The sequence below is a fragment of the Watersipora subatra genome, unplaced genomic scaffold, assembly GCF_963576615.1.
Source record: "Watersipora subatra unplaced genomic scaffold, tzWatSuba1.1 SCAFFOLD_51, whole genome shotgun sequence".
Lineage (NCBI taxonomy): Eukaryota > Metazoa > Bryozoa > Gymnolaemata > Cheilostomatida > Watersiporidae > Watersipora > Watersipora subatra.
In genome coordinates, this window is record NW_027045320.1 from 441,315 (window position 1) to 461,115 (window position 19,801).

Genomic DNA, 19,801 nt, shown 5'->3' on the forward strand with positions numbered 1-19,801 from the left:
CGATTTATCATGATAGACTCGTCCGATAACTAAAATAACCTACTTCCCATCATTGTTCCAGTGGTCCATCACCAGACATTTTGTCATTGCGCATCGACTTTTCAAACAATGTATGTTGTACAACATCAGCAATGCCAATAGACATACATCATGCTGAAGGTTTTGTGTGTGCTGCCCTCTGATTTTCCAGAATTGGCTACATTGTGCTTGTGGAGGTAACGGGAAAGCTGCTAACAATGATGCACAACAATTGCCACATGCATTATTTATATTGGAGCAAGAAAATACATCATCATGCCAACAAAAAGAAAATATTTTTTGCTCAACAAATCAAGAAAATTTTTTTGGTCACACAATGCTGTACATAAATAATAAATATATAAGCAAATTGACAAATGAATACCTACAGAGTGCGGTCATGTTCAAAATCTAAACAAAGTTAGTTGTTGGAGAAGTCGGTGTTTGTAGTAAAGATAAGATAGACTAATGTCTTCTGTTGCCTTTTCACAATCTTTGTCTTACGATACGCTAACATAAATAGTTACACTAAAATGAAATAGAATCTTCTTTAGCTCTCAGAATGGTAGCAAAGTAGACAATTGTTTCAATGTGCATTTTATTCGGTTAGAACATAATCACAAATATTCAATAACTTATATAATACCACGTTACATACATGTAAGTGCAATCATATTACAACGTATGTAAGACATTTTTCATACACACTGTATAAACGAATACCGAATAATTAATGATGTATTTTTGAGAAGATTTTTTTCCGTTTCGTGAGCATGTTACTATTTCGTCTTAACACGACAAAACTACGATAAACAACTATGTGAATACGTTATGCTAGTTTGATGAAAGATCTCATATTTTTAATTAAAGATTTGTCTAAAACGATGTTTATGCTTTATTTTGTTACAAAAAAATAACAAGATTACAGACTCAATTTCTAACCGACTAAACATTGGCACTTGCTTAAAACCTCGTCGCTTAGTGCCGACAAAACATTTGCATTTCCGGATTAAGCTCCACCTCTACAAAACGACCCAGAAACTGACCAGGTTTTGAGCCACTGCAATTATACTTGACCATTGGAAGGCATGATAAATGCATAGACCGAGATAGTGACAGGGCTAACAGCAGATGTTGATTGATAAGCATTACATGCCAACAGTCGCGTATTGAAGAAAACTCGCAAGAGTAGGGTGGGGACAACCCCTAGCTCTAGATCTCTGCGCTTTAACCAACGCTACAACCTGCTGAATCCAACAGGAGGGAGCTGAAACCAACTCATTTATGCTCTGCTGAACCCAACAGAGTGCGCTGAACCTAACGCTGCTGACTGTACAACCTGCTGAAACCAACAGGAGGGAGCTGAACCCAACTCGCTTCCGTTCTGCTGAAACCAACAGAGTGCGCTGAAACCAACGCCGTAACCTGTTGAAACCAACAGGAGAGAACACAACTCTTGTAAGGATAATTATTTAATTATCCTATTTATTTGTAGTCATTTTGTGTGAGCTTGCTGTTAGTGCCGATTATAAACGATATTTCTCCAACAATAACGACTTTATTATAGTAATACTAATCATGCATCCAATTCAAGAGTCACACCCAAGCTGAACTGCCTAAAAATTAGTGGCAGTATTTATATTACATAAGCGATTGGCCTAGAGATTGACGGTTATCGTTCAAACCGACCAATCATATCGTCTTGCTGACTGCCGAGTTTCTAAGAATTTTCACATACAGAACAATAAAAAATTATCCCTAGACAATGAGCCATTATAGCATAACAATCTAAACACTAACAAAAAGCCCAGGAAATTCTACATATACTGGGTAGCGAACAGTAAGTGTAAAAAAACATTAAGACATATTTCGATAACGAAAAGGGCTAATTACAAAATCTTATCTCGAGAAAACGTAGAACAAAAACGGAAACAATATTGTTTAAGTAATCTTAAACCACTAACAATTAATTATAACAGAAACTTAGAATATTTTGACATGTAACCATGAACATAAAAAATGTCTTCCAATGAGTGAACGGTAAGAAATAAATTATAGAAGATTGTTCACTGCGTAAAAGCCTTAATAAATGGCGTCTGTTATCTTTTCTAGGTCAACCACTATCCCAGAAGTCTCTTCTCTATATATATATATATTGGCTACGTCACCTTTTCCCTTTGATCAGTTCACCATGTTTTTCTGCGCCGGGTGTCCAGGGCTCCTTGATGAGCCTGACGTCCATGGGACCGATAGCATCCAAATAAGACAACTCTTCGGAGTTATTCCTCCACGGTCTTTTTCATGGCCACCACTCCTTTCATAGAGTTTGTTCTTTAGAATATCTCGCTTTATTTTTACGTTTACAACAGTATTGACACCAGTAGACAGGATGAATGGTTTTGCTCTATGTAAGCCCATGAGGTTTAGACCTGCCATGAAATTGCCTCTATACTTTTACGTGTGCTTTTAGAAGAACAACGTGATGCAAAATTATTTTGCACCCAATCATACATCACTGTTGAATCTGCCAGTTTATTTTAGTTTCAATTATGTTCAGTTTATGTTTTTCTCAGCCCTGTGGCCTGCACTTCATACAGCTAGGAGCCTTGACTGTCAAAATAAAGAGTCGGTGGACCTGTTGATCTTGTAGATGTCTCCATTGGAGTGTGCGATGATGTTGATGATGAGTGATGAGTGATGAGGTACTCAGGTTGTTTGATTAGTGCAGGTGTTAGAGTGTTTGACTACTAAACTGAGTGTCACAAGTGTGAATCCAGTATGAAGCAATATTTTATCCCAACTTCTAACTGTGACTTCAGATAGATGGACATACACACTTTCATTATAACAAAAGCTAGTGGTACCTCGGCAGTCTAGTTTGGTTTGAGAGCATGACAGGAGTGTCAAATAAAAGGGCAGATAATAAGCATATGCACAATAGTTCTAACACATGGAAGGCAATTGGGTTACGCAGTAATTGGTGGGTTGGTCTTGCGGGCTGACAATCACGAGTTCAAATCATTTATGTTGCATTATTTTTTATAGGTCTTATAACCAATATAAATAAATATGTTGACCCCAACATTTGGTGGGATATCAATATCTATTAAGCCCGGTTCCAATATATGCCGCAAAGCACCGGCAACAGCACCGGCAACAGCACTGCAGGCTATCAGAGATGAATTGTGAACCTACACGCCGGGTACCGCCGGTAGTTGCCGGCAGTCAACGCAAGAGTTTAGAGCTATTCAAATTTTGCGAGAGCCGCAGGCAAAACCTTCTCAAAGTGCACTGTACAGGTAAAGGTCAGCATTATCGAAACAGCATAGCGAGCGAACATTTTTTATTCGGTTATTAGCGATGCAGCTTTATGTGAACAGAAGCCACCGGAGCCTAGCGTCGCAAACGATTTGCTGCACATTATTACCGCCGGAGTCTCGCAGCCGATATGGGAAGCAGGCTTTAGGAGCACATGCTTTCTGCAGGCTCGTAATGTAAACATTATTTTAAAGCTAGTTGATTTTCTAAGTTTTGGCAAAGATAAGCAGGTAACAATAGCAAAGCAAATACTTATTAACCAGAGCATATAATAGAGGTGAGTGCTTACAATACGGGCTGTTCTTGCTACTCAACAAGGGTTTCTATATACATGAAGCATCATCAAATTTATCAACAACAATGTGACTGATGGGTATTACTTGTAATATTTACTATAATAAGAACCATGTCTGTCTGTATAAAAGCGCAGGGTTACATTTGAAAAAAGATTATATCACGCAGGATATGAACTCGCAGCGTTCTGCATCAATACCATGTGTGCTTCTTGTTCACCTTCCAGTAGTTTAGAATTATTGAGTATAGATGGTAGAGTAATTGTTTGTATTTTATTGGCACACATGATGATCTCTCATAGCTTACTAGACTGCCAGAGCCCTAGTTATTAATAAGGTAACAAGTTAGTCGGTGTGATCTCCTCCTGAATCCAAGTGACTAACTCTGGAGCTCATTGGTAAGATCTGTTGACTAGGTTTCCAGAATTATTCAATACATTCAAATTGGTAGCTATTCAAATTGATATTGAAATTCAATCATTTTGGTAAACATCTAATATTTAAAGGAACATATGGCAGTTTATGAATTTCTGCATGTGAACCGCAGCTGAACATGACAAGGTCGAATGTATGAACACATGCCAGACACAGTAGGAGAATAGTTGGGTCACCACATTTTTCTTGTAGCAGTGAATGAAAACCAGCTGTTAGTAACTAAAACAGTAGAAATAATTTTATGTCACTTTGGGTTTTCCTATCAATTAATAGTATTCAAGCACTGACTCATTGCAACAGGCTCTAGCCGTGCCCTTTTTGAGGCTAGCAAAACATTAATAACTAAATAAGTAACGTTTTTGTTTTTATAACGATACAGCATCCTGATGGAGTCATCTACTCCTTTTATAAAGAAATTTCAAGGTGAGTGTATGAAATCATAAAGTGCACCTAGTTACCATTTTATTTTTAGTTATAATATTTATATCATCTCCAGTAACTGTTACCGTTTGTGTCCATTCACTAATTCTGGTACTCTCTGGAGCCAGAGGTTTTAGCTAATAGCTAAATACTATACCGTCTTATGGTATATTTTATTTTGTTATATTTCTTGTGCATGCTGTATTATTGTTTTATCAGATAAATTATGTATAAAGTTTTCACCATGTTCTTGAATATTAATGTAAGTCATTTTACTTATTTATTTCATTCATTTTATTTATATTAAAGTCTCAGCTCAGAGTATGTTGAATAGTTAAATCCTGATAAATTGTAGTTACATGGTAATCTATAAATATGCTGAATTTCTGACGCCAGAGCAAAGAGGGGCAGTGGGAATACTCCTCATGCATTACTCTCACATGGTATGGAAAAACTCAGTCTAAGTGTAGGGCCATGCAAGCTGCTCACAGGTTTAAATACTTGCCTTCCTTTATAAAGCCGCTGACAGTTACCCTATCAGCTGCTACACCTAGTCTGATGTCAAGGTCAAAGATTAAACATAATATTTTTTTATGTAATTCAAAATTCTTTACAGCAGTCAGCATGCAAAGATCCTGGTCAGCTGTGTGATGTCGGCAGCAGTTCAGCTCTAACCTGAGTCATTGTTAATAACTTATGCTGACCCAGTGACTCTTTTTTAGTTGATTAGCAACCCATTCGTATGTTTGAATAGCAAAATTGTTCAGCCTGTTCAGCTATTGATAGCCTGTTTTCTTTACCCGAGCTATTGAGGGTCTAAATATCTAGTAGTCAGGTGCTGATGATGTATAGAGCAAATCTTGGCTAACATTTGAACAAGCAAGTACCATGTCAAAGTTATACTGCAACATATAGACAAGAGAGTGAGAGATGTAGTAAGAACTTCAACAACACAGTTTAATGGTAGACTTATAGTTGAGGTAAATAATATATTACTTACTCTTTATTCATAGGAATATATGAAAAAAACTGAGCTAGTAATAATAGTAGTCACTTTTCTTACATGCGTAGAGTTCACTTTTATTATGTTCTACAATCCTTTATATACAGTAGTTCTGTTAAATAAGGAACAATCCAGAAGGAAAGTCATGTGATCAATAAATATTATCATTATATAACTCTGTTGGCTCTTTTATACTACAGTTGAATTGTGAAACCACGCCATGAATATTTACAGTGCGTTTAAATCCTATATTTACATACCAAGATACATACCAAGATAATCTATAGAAACACTAAAATTAATACTACTTGTTTATGTGTATAATACAAAAACATTATATTGTTTTAAGACAGTTTCCGGTATTGGCAATAATATGTTATTACATAATTGTTGCAGATGTGCAGATCATGTACAATGATATATGATCATTAAAGATGTGTGTATCATGGGTATAAATGTATTTTTATAATATATTTTGGATGTTGGAGTCGTTAACATTGAATATTTCACAAAGAATATTTCCATATTTACTATTTACCATTTTTAATATCACCACACGCTCTCAGTATGGAGTGCCTTGGAACGGGAGGATTCTCCAATGAACTAGTAATGAGAGTGCCATCAGTGCTGTTTGATGACACCGATGATTCATCTTTCACTTTTTCTAAAAAAATGATTGGATTTATTTGTGCTTTCAAGCTACATTACTTATGTTTTCTGGTGAAAGTGAAAGCAGAGGAAAGTCTGGAGGTAAATAATGAAAGTGTTCATAAAAGTAAAAACTAATAAACATGCAAAACTTCAGATTATTTTTTTTGCTGATGGTTACATCATTTCCATCTTTTCCATACACACCTCGGCCTTTCATCTCCTCACTACCATGTGTATTCTCAGCATATTGCATATCTATTGCAAGGTCATCACAGCTTTTTACTTGAGCCTGCGTGGTTTCAGATTCAGAAACTTTCTGGGTATTACGTGCTTTGTCCCTCATTGCATAAGCATCGGCACTTGCTGTGCATGAGCTGTTAGACTCTGCCTGATTAGTGTCGCTAGCTTTCACAACAGAGTCAGTATTATCCCTAAAAGTGAGAACGTTTGATGGTGAGCTCCCCTCTGCATAATTTGATGAGGTTAACTGAGGAATAGCTACATCCCTAGCTAGGCTAGAAAAATCTTCAGAGGCTATAGTATCAGAATTGTCTAGAGTAACCCCTCCATTTATATCATCCTGATCATGACATCCTTGGACACTCCTGGCTGTTTGGATGTCAACATCCCCCTCCTCTAACTGGTAAATAGCAAACGGATCTGAGAAAGACCGAGTAATGTCTAACTCATCAGAATCAACAGATGACAGCGCATGTGGTGTAGACTCGACTGCTTCAATCTGTATTTTTCCTCGATTTTCAACAGTGTGAGGAGGTGATTCACTGAGATTAACCGCCACCTGAAACGAATTGGCAATACACACTGTCAGCAACAGTCAAATTTCATGTTTGAGATATTTCTTGGCGATCTTATTCCTCTTGCTATGACTACACACAGTGAGCACTGAAGAGAGTACTGGTCAATGAGTGTCAGGTTCATAACTTCCGACTTTTTAGGAAAAAAAACAAACTGCTATCACTTCTAGGGCGCTTTCAGATTCCCTACACGTTGTGGGTATGTGTACATGTATATGGCACATGGGTGGCATTTTATTCCAATTGAATACTCCTTACGACTGCAGAAAAAATATGGTAGTTTTTTCACTTGATTAAGGTACAAAATGTTACGTTACAACCAAGTTGCGTAGCCTCATCAGCATGTGGAATGCATTTATCTCTACGGCCAATTATTGAAAAATATAGCTCAAGATATTCATCAATAGTTTAATGTTTATAGGCTATGCTAACTGCTCTGGTGTAACATCAGGGCAAGCCAGGACTTTCTTTTCAAACAAAGCCTCCACATCAAGCATCTTAATAGGTAAATTTCAGTAGTTTGAACATTCTATTTTGTGCTGCATTTAGTTCGATTTAGATGAATTTTTGTTAGCTGTGAAACAAAAAGCTCTCACAACTATGATATGTAGCATTTGTTAGACTCAATGGAGGCTTCACATTAAAGGTTCATGTCAAGTTTTTAAAGATTTTATTACAATGTGAGGATACTGTTCTATCTTGAGATTTCATTTACTGTCTCAAGTGATCTGACTGTCAGGATGTTTAAAGATATTTAAAGGCGAAAAAACTTGATCGCAGTTCAAATGCTCAGAAAGAAAAAACGCACCCAGATTTCCTCAAAATGGCATTAATAGTCGTGCATATTTTTTATATGTGATATGTATACGTTCACACCAGCATTGGGTAATCATACGTTCACACCAGCATTGGGTACTCATATGTTTACACAGCATTTAGAGGAAAACAATGGGACAAATTCTAACCAAAATATCTTTAAATCATTTGAAATATCTATAGCAGTGTACGTATCTGGGACTATACTTGAAGTTTTATTTAAACAATCCTGAGCAAATACAAAATAAAACATATGTCACTATATATAGAGATGTGTAACACTGCAGATTGAATGAACAGCCAATGTCACAACGAGAGGGACAAACATGAAGTGCGACTATTGACGTCATTTTTGAAAAAGTGATTTTCTTCTGAGCATTTTAAATGCGATCAAATTTATCAAGTTATGTTAATTTTAATCTTGAAACATCCTGGCAGTCAGATCACCTAAAACGGTACAGAGAATCTCAAATGATAAAAGATATCTAGACTTTCTAATAAAATATTTTGAAATATGATGCTAGTAAGCGATCAATGAAAGTAATCTAGACTTGCACACTACGCTTACTGCTTCTAGCGAGCTGCTCTTCCTTGTGTTAGTCTAGCAAAACATTATCGAATTAATTGTTACATGATATACCTTACCCGCCTTAGCTTATTATGGCATAGACTTATTATGGCAATAACTTACTTAACAAGTTGTATACCATTACTGTTAACAAACTGTAGATTTCACCTTAGTTGGTGGTCTTTAATACTTCTGAAAAACTCAGATTTTGCCCCCAAGTGAACAATAGTCTAGAGACACCTCATTTAATACTCTAACATAGAATTCAATTCTTTTTTTAAAAATTACAGATAAATAATTTATAGATAGGCTAACTTTCAATATTATTTGCGTTCAACAAAGTTTACATAAGTTGGTAAAGCACAATGTTCAAATACTATTTGACTAAGAAAAATGTAACTAGCAGTTGTGACAGAGCTAAAACATAAGTTAATCATGTAAAATGTATCAAATAGTTTGTAGCTCTGAAAGTTTCAAGTTAATTACAAAAGATACATGAACGCTACGTTTTTTGCGGCGTTAAGAAGAAAAGCAACAAATGACAGCCACTGACTTACATTTAAAAAATGTGTCAAAATGTGTAAGAGTTGAGGCTGTTGTGGCTAGACACACGAAATAACGCGTCACATTGACAAATAAATGGACGAGTGCGAATTAGCCTTTACCAGGCGAAGGCCATGACATTCTTGTTAGATTTTTTATTATCATTAGTTGTTATTATTAGCGTTTTTAAGGAAATTTTGTTGTGTAAGTTTTACTGTTGGTTTGGAAAGAGAATAAATTGATTGGTTAAAAAAGGTCAGACTTTACAGAATCCAGCTAGTTTTTTTCTGCCTTAACAACAACAACTTAAAAGCATACTATATAAAACATGTAATATAATTATTAGGTTAACAAAACTGTGTTTTGCCAAATAAACAACGACATTGATTCAAATTGTCTTTGTAATTTATTCAAATATCCATTCGCATCTTACTGACACTTAACAATGACTGAACAATGCGTGCAGAGTTATTGAAATTAATAATAAATGCCTGTTCAATAAATCAATAAAGGTCAGTATTACCTGAGGTATTGAAGAAACGGAATTGTTATCCATTTCAGTAGGAAGTGTTTGCACAGAACTATCACCACTAGTGCCACTGCTATACCGTTCTAGATCTCCGCAGGCAGAAAAAGTAGATTAAGGCCGGTCATACGGAGCAAGTTAATGCCTGTCATACAGAGTAAGTTAAAGCCTGTCATACGGAGTAAGTTAAGGCCTGTCATACGGAGCAAGTTAAGGGCTGTCATACAGAGTAAGTTAAAGCCTGTCATACAGAGTAAGTTAAAGCCTGTCATACAGAGTAAGTTAAGGCCGGTCATACAGAGTGAGTTAAAGCCTGTCATACGGTGTAAGTTAAGGCCTGTCATACGGAGCAAGTTAAGGGCTGTCATACAGAGTAAGTTAAAGCCTGTCATACAAAGTAAGTTAAAGCCTGTCATACAGAGTAAGTTAAGGCCGGTCATACAGAGTGAGTTAAAGCCTGTCATACAGAGTAAGTTAAAGCCTGTCATACAGAGTAAGTAAAAGCCTGTCATACAGAGTAAGTTAAGGCCGGTCATACAGAGTGAGTTAAAGCCTGTCATACAGAGTAAGTTAAAGCCTGTCATACAGAGTAAATTAAAGCCTGTCATACAGAGTAAGTTAAAGCCTGTCATACAGAGTAAGTTAAAGCCTGTCATACGGAGTAAGTTAAGGCCCGTCATACGGAGCAAGTTAAGGGCTGTCGTACAGAGTAAGTTAAGGCCTGTCATACAGAGTAAGTTAAGGCCTGTCATACAGAGTAAGTTAAAGCCTGTCATACGGAGTAAGTTAAGGCCTGTCATACGGAGCAAGTTAAGGGCTGTCATACAGAGTAAGTTAAAGCCTGTCATACAGAGTAAGTTAAAGCCTGTCATACAGAGTAAGTTAAGGCCGGTCATACAAAGTGAGTTAAAGCCTGTCATACAGAGTAAGTTAAAGCCTGTCATACAGAGTAAGTTAAAGCCTGTCATACAGAGTAAAGGCCGGTCATACAGAGTGAGTTAAAGCCTGTCATACAAAGTAAGTTAAAGCCTTTCATACAGAGTAAGTTAAAGCCTGTCATACGGAGTAAGTTAAGGCCTGTCATACGGAGCAAGTTAAGGGCTGTCATACAGAGTAAGTAAAAGCCTGTCATACAGAGTAAGTTAAGGCCGGTCATACAGAGTGAGTTAAAGCCTGTCATACAGAGTAAGTTAAAGCCTGTCATACAGAGTAAATTAAAGCCTGTCATACAGGGTAAGTTAAAGCCTGTCATACAGAGTAAGTTAAGGCCGGTCATACAGAGTGAGTTAAAGCCTGTCATACAGAGTAAGTTAAAGCCTGTCATACAGACTAAGTTAAAGCCTGTCATACAGAGTGAGTTAAGGCCTGTCATACAGAATGAGTTAAGGCCTGTCATACAGAGTGAGTTAAGGCCTGTCATACAGAGTAAGTTAAAGCCTGTCATACAGAGTAAATTAAAGCCTGTCATACAGGGTAAGTTAAAGCCTGTCATACAGAGTAAATTAAAGCCTGTCATACAGGGTAAGTTAAAGCCTGTCATACAGAGTAAGTTAAGGCCGGTCATACAGAGTGAGTTAAAGCCTGTCATACAGAGTAAGTTAAAGCCTGTCATACAGACTAAGTTAAGGCCGGTCATACAGAGTGAGTTAAAGCCTGTCATACAGAGTAAGTTAAAGCCTGTCATACAGAGTAAATTAAAGCCTGTCATACAGGGTAAGTTAAAGCCTGTCATACAGAGTAAGTTAAGGCCGGTCATACAGAGTGAGTTAAAGCCTGTCATACAGAGTAAGTTAAAGCCTGTCATACAGACTAAGTTAAGGCCGGTCATACAGAGTGAGTTAAAGCCTGTCATACAGAGTAAGTTAAAGCCTGTCATACAGAGTAAATTAAAGCCTGTCATACAGGGTAAGTTAAAGCCTGTCATACAGAGTAAGTTAAGGCCGGTCATACAGAGTGAGTTAAAGCCTGTCATACAGAGTAAGTTAAAGCCTGTCATACAGAGTAAGTTAAAGCCTGTCATACAGAGTAAGTTAAAGCCTGTCATACAGAGTAAGTTAAGGCCTGTCATACGGAGCAAGTTAAGGCCTGTCATACAGAGTGAGTTAAGGCCTGTCATACAGAATGAGTTAAGGCCTGTCATACAGAGTGAGTTAAGGCCTGTCATACAGAGAGCTAAAAGCTACTAAAACTGATAGTAGCTATTTACTATAAATACTATTTACTGTGTGTGTGAACTTGTAGCTGTCATAGATAGATTTGCTGGAGCTCACCCTATAAAATTTTACTTGCATTCACAAACATGATTTAATGCAATGTCCGTAGTCATGTATTTTAATAGTCATTTTATTGCACTAGTGCTTTAAAAAAATTTCGAAAAAGATTAAATGTCCAGTAAACTGATGCAAATAGAAACAATCACATTAACTATTTGCAACTGTAATTACATCGCCAAGCTATTTCATTCTTTTTGCTGAATTACGATGATCTTAAACATTCCAAGTAGATAAGGAGGTCAGGCTGACAAAGTTGCTCATGCTCACCGCATTGCTGGAGTTTCAGCCGTGTCAGTAAGTTCAACATCACTGTACCCAGAGGAATCGGAGAGAATATCGGCAGAAGATCTATCTACAGCGTTCTCTACTGCACTGTCTGTGATGGCGCAGCAGCCTACGCGTGTTTCTCCAAGATGGTTCCTATCCATTGAATGCCTGCTCGCTACAGTGCATATAAATAGTTATCAGTATCTGCAGAATTAAGCCGTTTTATAAACTTTAAAGTCCAATTATACTGTAGAGTATATTATTGAAGTTTCCAAGGCATTGAAACCCAGAAAGAACGCAAAAGAAACTCTACTTTAAAATATTCTACTGCCCCAATATGATGTTTCCTCTCCATGCTGTTATTACATTGACAATAAATGAATATGTATTCTGTGCTGTAATATCTACGGACAAAATGAAGTAACTTATTAGCTTCCACTTCTTATTTCATTATAATTTATTATTAACACAGAATTCAAATAAACACCTAACTTTACCCGATAATAAGTAACATAAAACTCAAGTAAGCACCAAACTACCACATAATAATTAACATAACACTCAAGTAAACACCAAACTCTACCAGATAATCATTAACATAACATTCAAGTAAACACCACACTACCAGATAACAATTAACACAACATTCAAGTAAACACCAAACTCTACCAGATAATAATTAACACACCTTTCAAGTAGACAAAAACTTGCCAGATTACTTTGCTTACCATCATAAGGAATGATTGTCGGTTTAAACATCAATGTACCACAGATGTGGTCATGTGGCGTTCGACCAATTAATTGACAGCTAACAGTCAGCCTGGAACAAACAGGAAAGCAGTTCATCAAATGACTTACCACGATATCACCTGAAGACTCAATGTACTACAGATGGTAAAAAGATGGCCTAGGAAAGGTTGCTCTCGTAAACCTTTACTAACCTTTGTCTGTTTGCTAAGGAATCAAAAGGGATTCTCTAGTTGCCTGGTGAATGGAATTCATACACTGAATGCAATTCAAATATTTACTACAATTGTGGTTATCTGAACGGACAAACTATAAGTCCGACTGCTCATCAACTGTACCGCCAACATGACATGAGATGAACTGTACTAGCTTTACGCTACAACTAGCATATTTGGATGTTGCTCCTTCTTTTCATGACTGAGAAGACTTGAAAGTCAACGTGTAATAACCCCACACGGTGCTAGAAACTAGTTATGCTTGCATCAATGATCAGTAAAGATCTCCTGGAAGTCTCTTGTAAGTAAAAAAATCAGCCATACAGATGACTGGCTTGCTCTGGTCTACACATCAGGATAAGATCCTTGAGGCAGTAATTTTGAATAGTGACTAACATTCTATGTAGATTAGCAAGATACTATTCATGTGTTCCAATTAATAGCCGAATTTGTACCATTTGACAATTTATACCATGTGCGCTTTCGTGCTATATCATGTACATAATGCTATATCATGTATATAATGCTATGCATTATATTATAACCAGTGTAAACCAGAGTTTTTCAGTTTAGTAAAAACTAGTGGATAGTCATTTTAGGAAAGCAGATGGCTTGCAAGTCTGGAGGCAAAAAAGAAAACACAAGAATATTGAATGAAAAATTCCGGTTCTCTCTTTTATGATGAGCATCACAGACATTGAAAAGAAACGCATATTCAGCCTTTATGCATATTCTGTTTCAAAAATTAAATCCTTACGCTATAAAAAAATTATACAAGACACTCTCTGACCAAAACTGATGGATGATGCCGATAGATTTCTCAGGACAATTGCAGTAAATTGTTTAACAAGTTCACAGAAGCATTGTTTTAATATAATAATTTGGTAAAACATTGTGTACTCCAGCCATGTTACATACTAGTTGTATTCAATTTGGCAAGCATTTTTAGTGAACCTACTACTGCCATAAACTAAAATGTATAAACATGTTTAGACCGAATTATTTGCATAATAAAATGCTGTCACGAGAATTCATTATATTTAATATATGCTCAATTTCAAAATATATTCAGCGGAAACAACCCACAATAACTTTCAAAGTGCCTATTAAGGTTACCAACAGCAAAGGGCAGTGTGACAAACGGGACTACAAATCTTACCCGAGTTTAGCCTTCTCTATAACTTGCTTCATAGGAAGAGATAGTTGACCTAAGAACCGGAGAAGAGTGGGGCGAGCAGTGGTGAATCGATCCTTTACTTTCATAAGAAGAGTGTCTGATGGCAGCGCAGTAAAATGGAATATCAAAAAGACAAGTAAAGTGTTAGCAGTAGTAACTAGTAACTTAATGCTAACTGACACTGCAGTCAGCATATACTCATTATCTTGAATTTTTTGCTGAACCAACATTGGATAGCCCACCTGCTCCATCATCGAATCAGTTATCGAAAAATCACTGCAACTTTAGAAGCAGGTTAGAGAGATGTTTTGAAATCCTCTACTATGTTGCATGGGACTGTCAACTGTAAAGCTACATTTAAGTTAATTAATGTTTCTAAATGCTCTATTGAGCTAGATGGAGTTGTCATTTAGGAAACTATGGTAAAACCTATATTATAACACCACATTGATTTAAACGCCACCTCTAATAGAAGCCAATATAAAAGGGTTGAAAAATACAACGTAACCGTCTATTTGAACATCACTTCTAATAAAATGCAACTGTAGTGGAATTGTTGAAAAATAGAGCGACATAGCATTCAAATAAAGGTATTACGGTATATTCATTTGAATATCATCATTTTTTTTAAATGCTCTACGGAGTTGGACAGTATTCAAATGCTATTTGACTGTAATCCAATTTGAAGAGAAATTTATATTTCTAACAGTAATAGTCTATTTCAAATACATGTACTACAAGAATGTACCTCATTGTGCCACCTTGGCTCAGTTGTATTGTCACAAACAGATGTCCTAAAATCCTTGTAGTGGTAAGAGAGAGCAGGTTGAGACCTATCCTGTCCTAGCTCTACTCGTATTTTTACATAAGGGTCAGGATTGAAGAACATGCCCTTTCTCACATGAGTAGCCTCAATGTCCGCATACAATGGATCTTAGAGATTATGCATGATCTTGACAAGGTGTATTTTATGCCTTCAAACATGTTATCACTACGTTAGTGAAAACATTTTAAATGCTGAAGAACAACACCTGATAAACAAACAGTCCAAAGACAGCAGTCAGAAAGTGACCACAACGACTTGACACGTGAGTAACATTATGACACTACATGTAAGCAAGCAGACAGCCTAGCAACAGTTAGCCTACCTTCGATTGCTAGATGCACTATTTCTGCCTCACTGTCCATGGATGTCTGACCCCATAGACCACTCTACAACGAAATTGTATGTAGCAACCTTGAAGGTGCTGGGTACATCCTCTTATCGCTATAGTGAGATCTCAACAATAGGTTAATGTAAACAGAAAACTTATCTCTTACACCAGAAGAAGAGGCCAAAGAATTCCTGACTAGAATCGGCTCTGTAACAGCTCTCAGATTTCCAGTGTTACCATGGTAATACCGAAAACATATTCTTGTTTCAGCTAAAAGATATAACACGAACGGAGTAAAATACTTAGTATCTATGTAATCTAGTGGTATAATGTAAAAGAAATCTACGTAATATTAAAAAATTAATTTGTGTACATAAAGATAAATATTTTATTCATGTTATGCTAAAGATCTATCTGTATTTTTAAAACATTTGTGTCAGATTGTGCAAAAGTTTGAAGAAAGCATAGGAGTAGGAAGCGGACTGAATATGAACATACGTTCTGTGAATACGGAGGCTATTCTATTAAAAGGCCAGACAAGATCTCCTTTTTTGCTGCCACTCACGCCACGATTCCTGTAGTCAAGTCATTTTCCAGGATGAGCTTGATCTAAATATAACAGAGGATATGCCAGTTTAACTGTGGATAAATGTTAGATGCATTTTATCATGAGTGGAAGGTTGCTGACATCAATTCCTAAATACTCAGGCTGCAATAACCTTCATAGCTTGGTCCTTTAAATTTAGATACATTGCTAGGTACTCGACAAAGACCATTTTAAAACACCCTGTTACAGAAAACATGACTATGACCTACAGATAAGCATTCAGGAAACATAATAGCAAAAGCTCAAGCTTCTGTAACCTCTTTCCAACCAGCAACATGCACCACAATAAGTTAATTAGCTCAATTGGAGCATTTCTAGCATGTTTGGTTGAAATTGGAAATTTACATTTTTCAGTTTTGTAAGACGTTTGTAATATTCTCACAATAAGCTAATTAGCTCAATTGGAACATTTCTAGCATGTTTGGTTGAAATTGGAAATTTACATTTTTCACTTTTGTCAGACAATTGCAATATTCTCACAATAAGCTAATTAGCTCAATTGGAGCATTTCTAGCATGTTTGGTTGAAATTGGAAACTTACATTTTTCAGTTTTGTCAGACGTTTGTAATATTCTCACAATAAGCTAATTAGCTCAATTGGAGCATTTCTAGCATGTTTGGTTGAAATTGGAAATTTACATTTTTCAGTTTTGTCAGACGTTTGTACTATTCTCACAATAAGCAAATTAGCTCAATTGGAGCATTTCTAGCATGTTTGGTTGAAATTGGAAATTTACATTTTTCAGTGTTGTCAGACGTTTGTAATATTCTAGCAATAAGCTAATTAGCTCAATTGGAGGATTTCTAGCATGTTTGGTTGAAATTGAAAATTTACATTTTTCAGTGTTGTCAGACGTTTGTAATATTCTCACAATAAGCTAACTAGCTCAAATGGAGCATTTCTAGCATGTTTGGTTGAAATTGAAAATTTACATTTTTCAGTTTTGTCAGACGTTTGTAATTTTCTCACAATAAACTAATTAGCTCAATTGGAGCATTTCTAGCATGTTTAGTTGAAATTGGAAATTTACATTTTTCACTTTTGTCAGACAATTGCAATATTCTCTCAATAAGCTAATTAGCTCAATTGGAGCATTTCTAGCATGTTTGGTTAAAATTGGAAATTTACATTTTTCAGTTTTGTCAGACGTTTGTAAAATTCTTACAGTAAGCTTATTTCCGCAATTGGAGCATTTCTAGCATGTTTGGTTGAAATTGGAAATTTACATTTTTCAGTTTTGTCAGACGTTTGTAATATTCTCACAATAAGCTAATTAGCTCAATTGGAGCATTTCTAGCATGTTTGGTTTAAATTGGAAATATACATTTTTCACTTTTGTCAGACAATTGCAATATTCTCTCAATAAGCTAATTAGCTCAATTGGAGCATTTCTAGCATGTTTGGTTGAAATTGGAAATTTACATTTTTCAGTTTTGTCAGACGTTTGTAAAATTCTTACAGTAGGCTTATTTGCGCAATTTGAGCATTTCTAGCATGTTTGGTTGAAATTGGAAATTTACATTTTTCACTTTTGGCAGACGTTTGTAATATTCTCACAATAAGCTAATTAGCTCAATTGGAGCATTTCTAGCATGTTTGGTTGAAATTGGAAATTTACATTTTTCACTTTTGTCAGACAATTGCAATATTCTCTCAATAAGCTAATTAGCTCAATTGGAGCATTTCTAGCATGTTTGGTTGAAATTGTAAATTTACATTTTTCAGTTTTGTCAGACGTTTGTAAAATTCTTACAGTAGGCTTATTTGCGCAATTTGAGCATTTCTAGCATGTTTGGTTGAAATTGGAAATTTACATTTTTCAGTTTTGTCAGACGGTTGTAATATTCTCACAATAAGCTAATTAGCTCAATTGGAGCATTTCTAGCATGTTTGGTTGAAATTGGAAATTTCCATTTTTCACTTTTGTCAAACAATTGCAATATTCTCACAATAAGCTAATTAGCTCAATTGGAGCATTTCTAGCATGTTTGGTTGAAATTGGAAATTTACATTTTTCACTTTTGTCAGACGTTTGTAATATTCTCACAATAAGCTATTTAGCTCAATTGGAGCATTTCTAGCATGTTTGGTTGAAATTGGAAATTTACACTTTTTCACTTTTGTCAGACGTTTGTAAAATTCTTACAGTAAGCTTATTTCCGCAATTGGAGCATTTCTAGCATGTTTGGTTGAAATTGGAAATTTACATTTTTCAGTTTTGTCAGACGTTTGTAATATTCTCACAATAAGCTAATTAGCTCAATTGGAGCACTTCTAGCATGTTTGGTTTAAATTGGAAATTTACATTTTTCACTTTTGTCAGACAATTGCAATATTCTCTCAATAAGCTAATTAGCTCAATTGGAGCATTTCTAGCATGTTTGGTTGAAATTGGAAATTTACATTTTTCAGTTTTGTCAGACGTTTGTAATATTCTCACAATAAGCTAATTAGCTCAATTGGAGCATTTCTAACATGTTTGGTTGAAATTGTAAATTTACATTTTTCACTTTTGTCAGACAATTGCAATATTCTCACAATAAGCTAATTAGCTCAATTGGAGCATTTCTAGCATGTTTGGTTGAAATTGAAAATTTACATTTTTCAGTTTTGTCAGACGTTTTGAAAATTCTTACAGTAGGTTTATTTGCGCAATTTGAGCATTTCTAGCATGTTTGGTTGAAATTGGAAATTTACATTTTTCAGTTTTGTCAGACGTTTGTAATATTCTCACAACAAGCTAATTAGCTCAATTGGAGCATTTCTAGCATGTTTGGTTGAAATTGGAAATTTACATTTTTCAGTTTTGTCAGACGTTTGTAAAATTCTTACAGTAGGCTTATTTGCGCAATTTGAGCATTTCTAGCATGTATGGTTGAAATTGGAAATTTACATTTTTCAGTTTTGTCAGACGTTTGTAATATTCTCACAATAAGCTAATTAGCTCAATTGGAGCATTTCTAGCATGTTTGGTTTAAATTGGAAATTTACATTTTTCACTTTTGTCAGACAATTGCAATATTCTCTCAATAAGCTAATTAGCTCAATTGGAGCATATCTAGCATGTTTGGTTGAAATTGGAAATTTACATTTTTCACTTTTGTCAGACAATTGCAATATTCTCACAATAAGCTAATTAGCTCAATTGGAGCATTTCTAGCATGTTTGGTTTAAATTGGAAATTTACATTTTTCACTTTTGTCAGACAATTGCAATATTCTCTCAATAAGCTAATTAGCTCAATTGGAGCATTTCTAGCATGTTTGGTTGAAACTGGAAATTTACATTTTTCAGTTTTGTCAGACGTTTGTAAAATTCTTAAAATAGGCTTATTTGCGCAATTTGAGCATTTCTAGCATGTTTAGTTGAAATTGGAAATTTACATTTTTCACTTTTGTCAGACGTTTGTAATATTCTCACAATAAGCTAATTAGCTCAATTGGAGCATTTCTAGCATGTTTGGTTGAAATTGGAAACTTACATTTTTCAGTTTTGTCAGACGTTTGTAATATTCTCACAATAAGCTAATTAGCTCAATTGGAGCATTTCTAGCATGTTTGGTTGAAATTGGAAATTTACATTTTTCAGTTTTGTCAGACGTTTGTACTATTCTCACAATAAGCTAATTAGCTCAATTGGAGCATTTCTAGCATGTTTGGTTGAAATTGGAAATTTACATTTTTCAGTGTTGTCAGACGTTTGTAATATTCTAGCAATAAGCTAATTAGCTCAATTGGAGCATTTCTAGCATGTTTGGTTGAAATTGAAAATTTACATTTTTCAGTGTTGTCAGACGTTTGTAATATTCTCACAATAAGCTAACTAGCTCAAATGGAGCATTTCTAGCATGTTTGGTTGAAATTGAAAATTTACATTTTACAGTTTTGTCAGACGTTTGTAAAATTCTTACAGTAAGCTTATTTCCGCAATTGGAGCATTTCTAGCATGTTTGGT

The 19,801-nt window shown here is 35.5% G+C and overlaps 1 pseudogene; it reads right to left on the reverse strand.

Annotated features, from left to right (window-relative positions):
- Positions 1–6,477: 6,477 nt before the first annotated feature.
- Positions 6,478–15,848, reverse strand: LOC137410163 (E3 ubiquitin-protein ligase HECW1-like; annotated as a pseudogene).
- Positions 15,849–19,801: the final 3,953 nt, after the last annotated feature.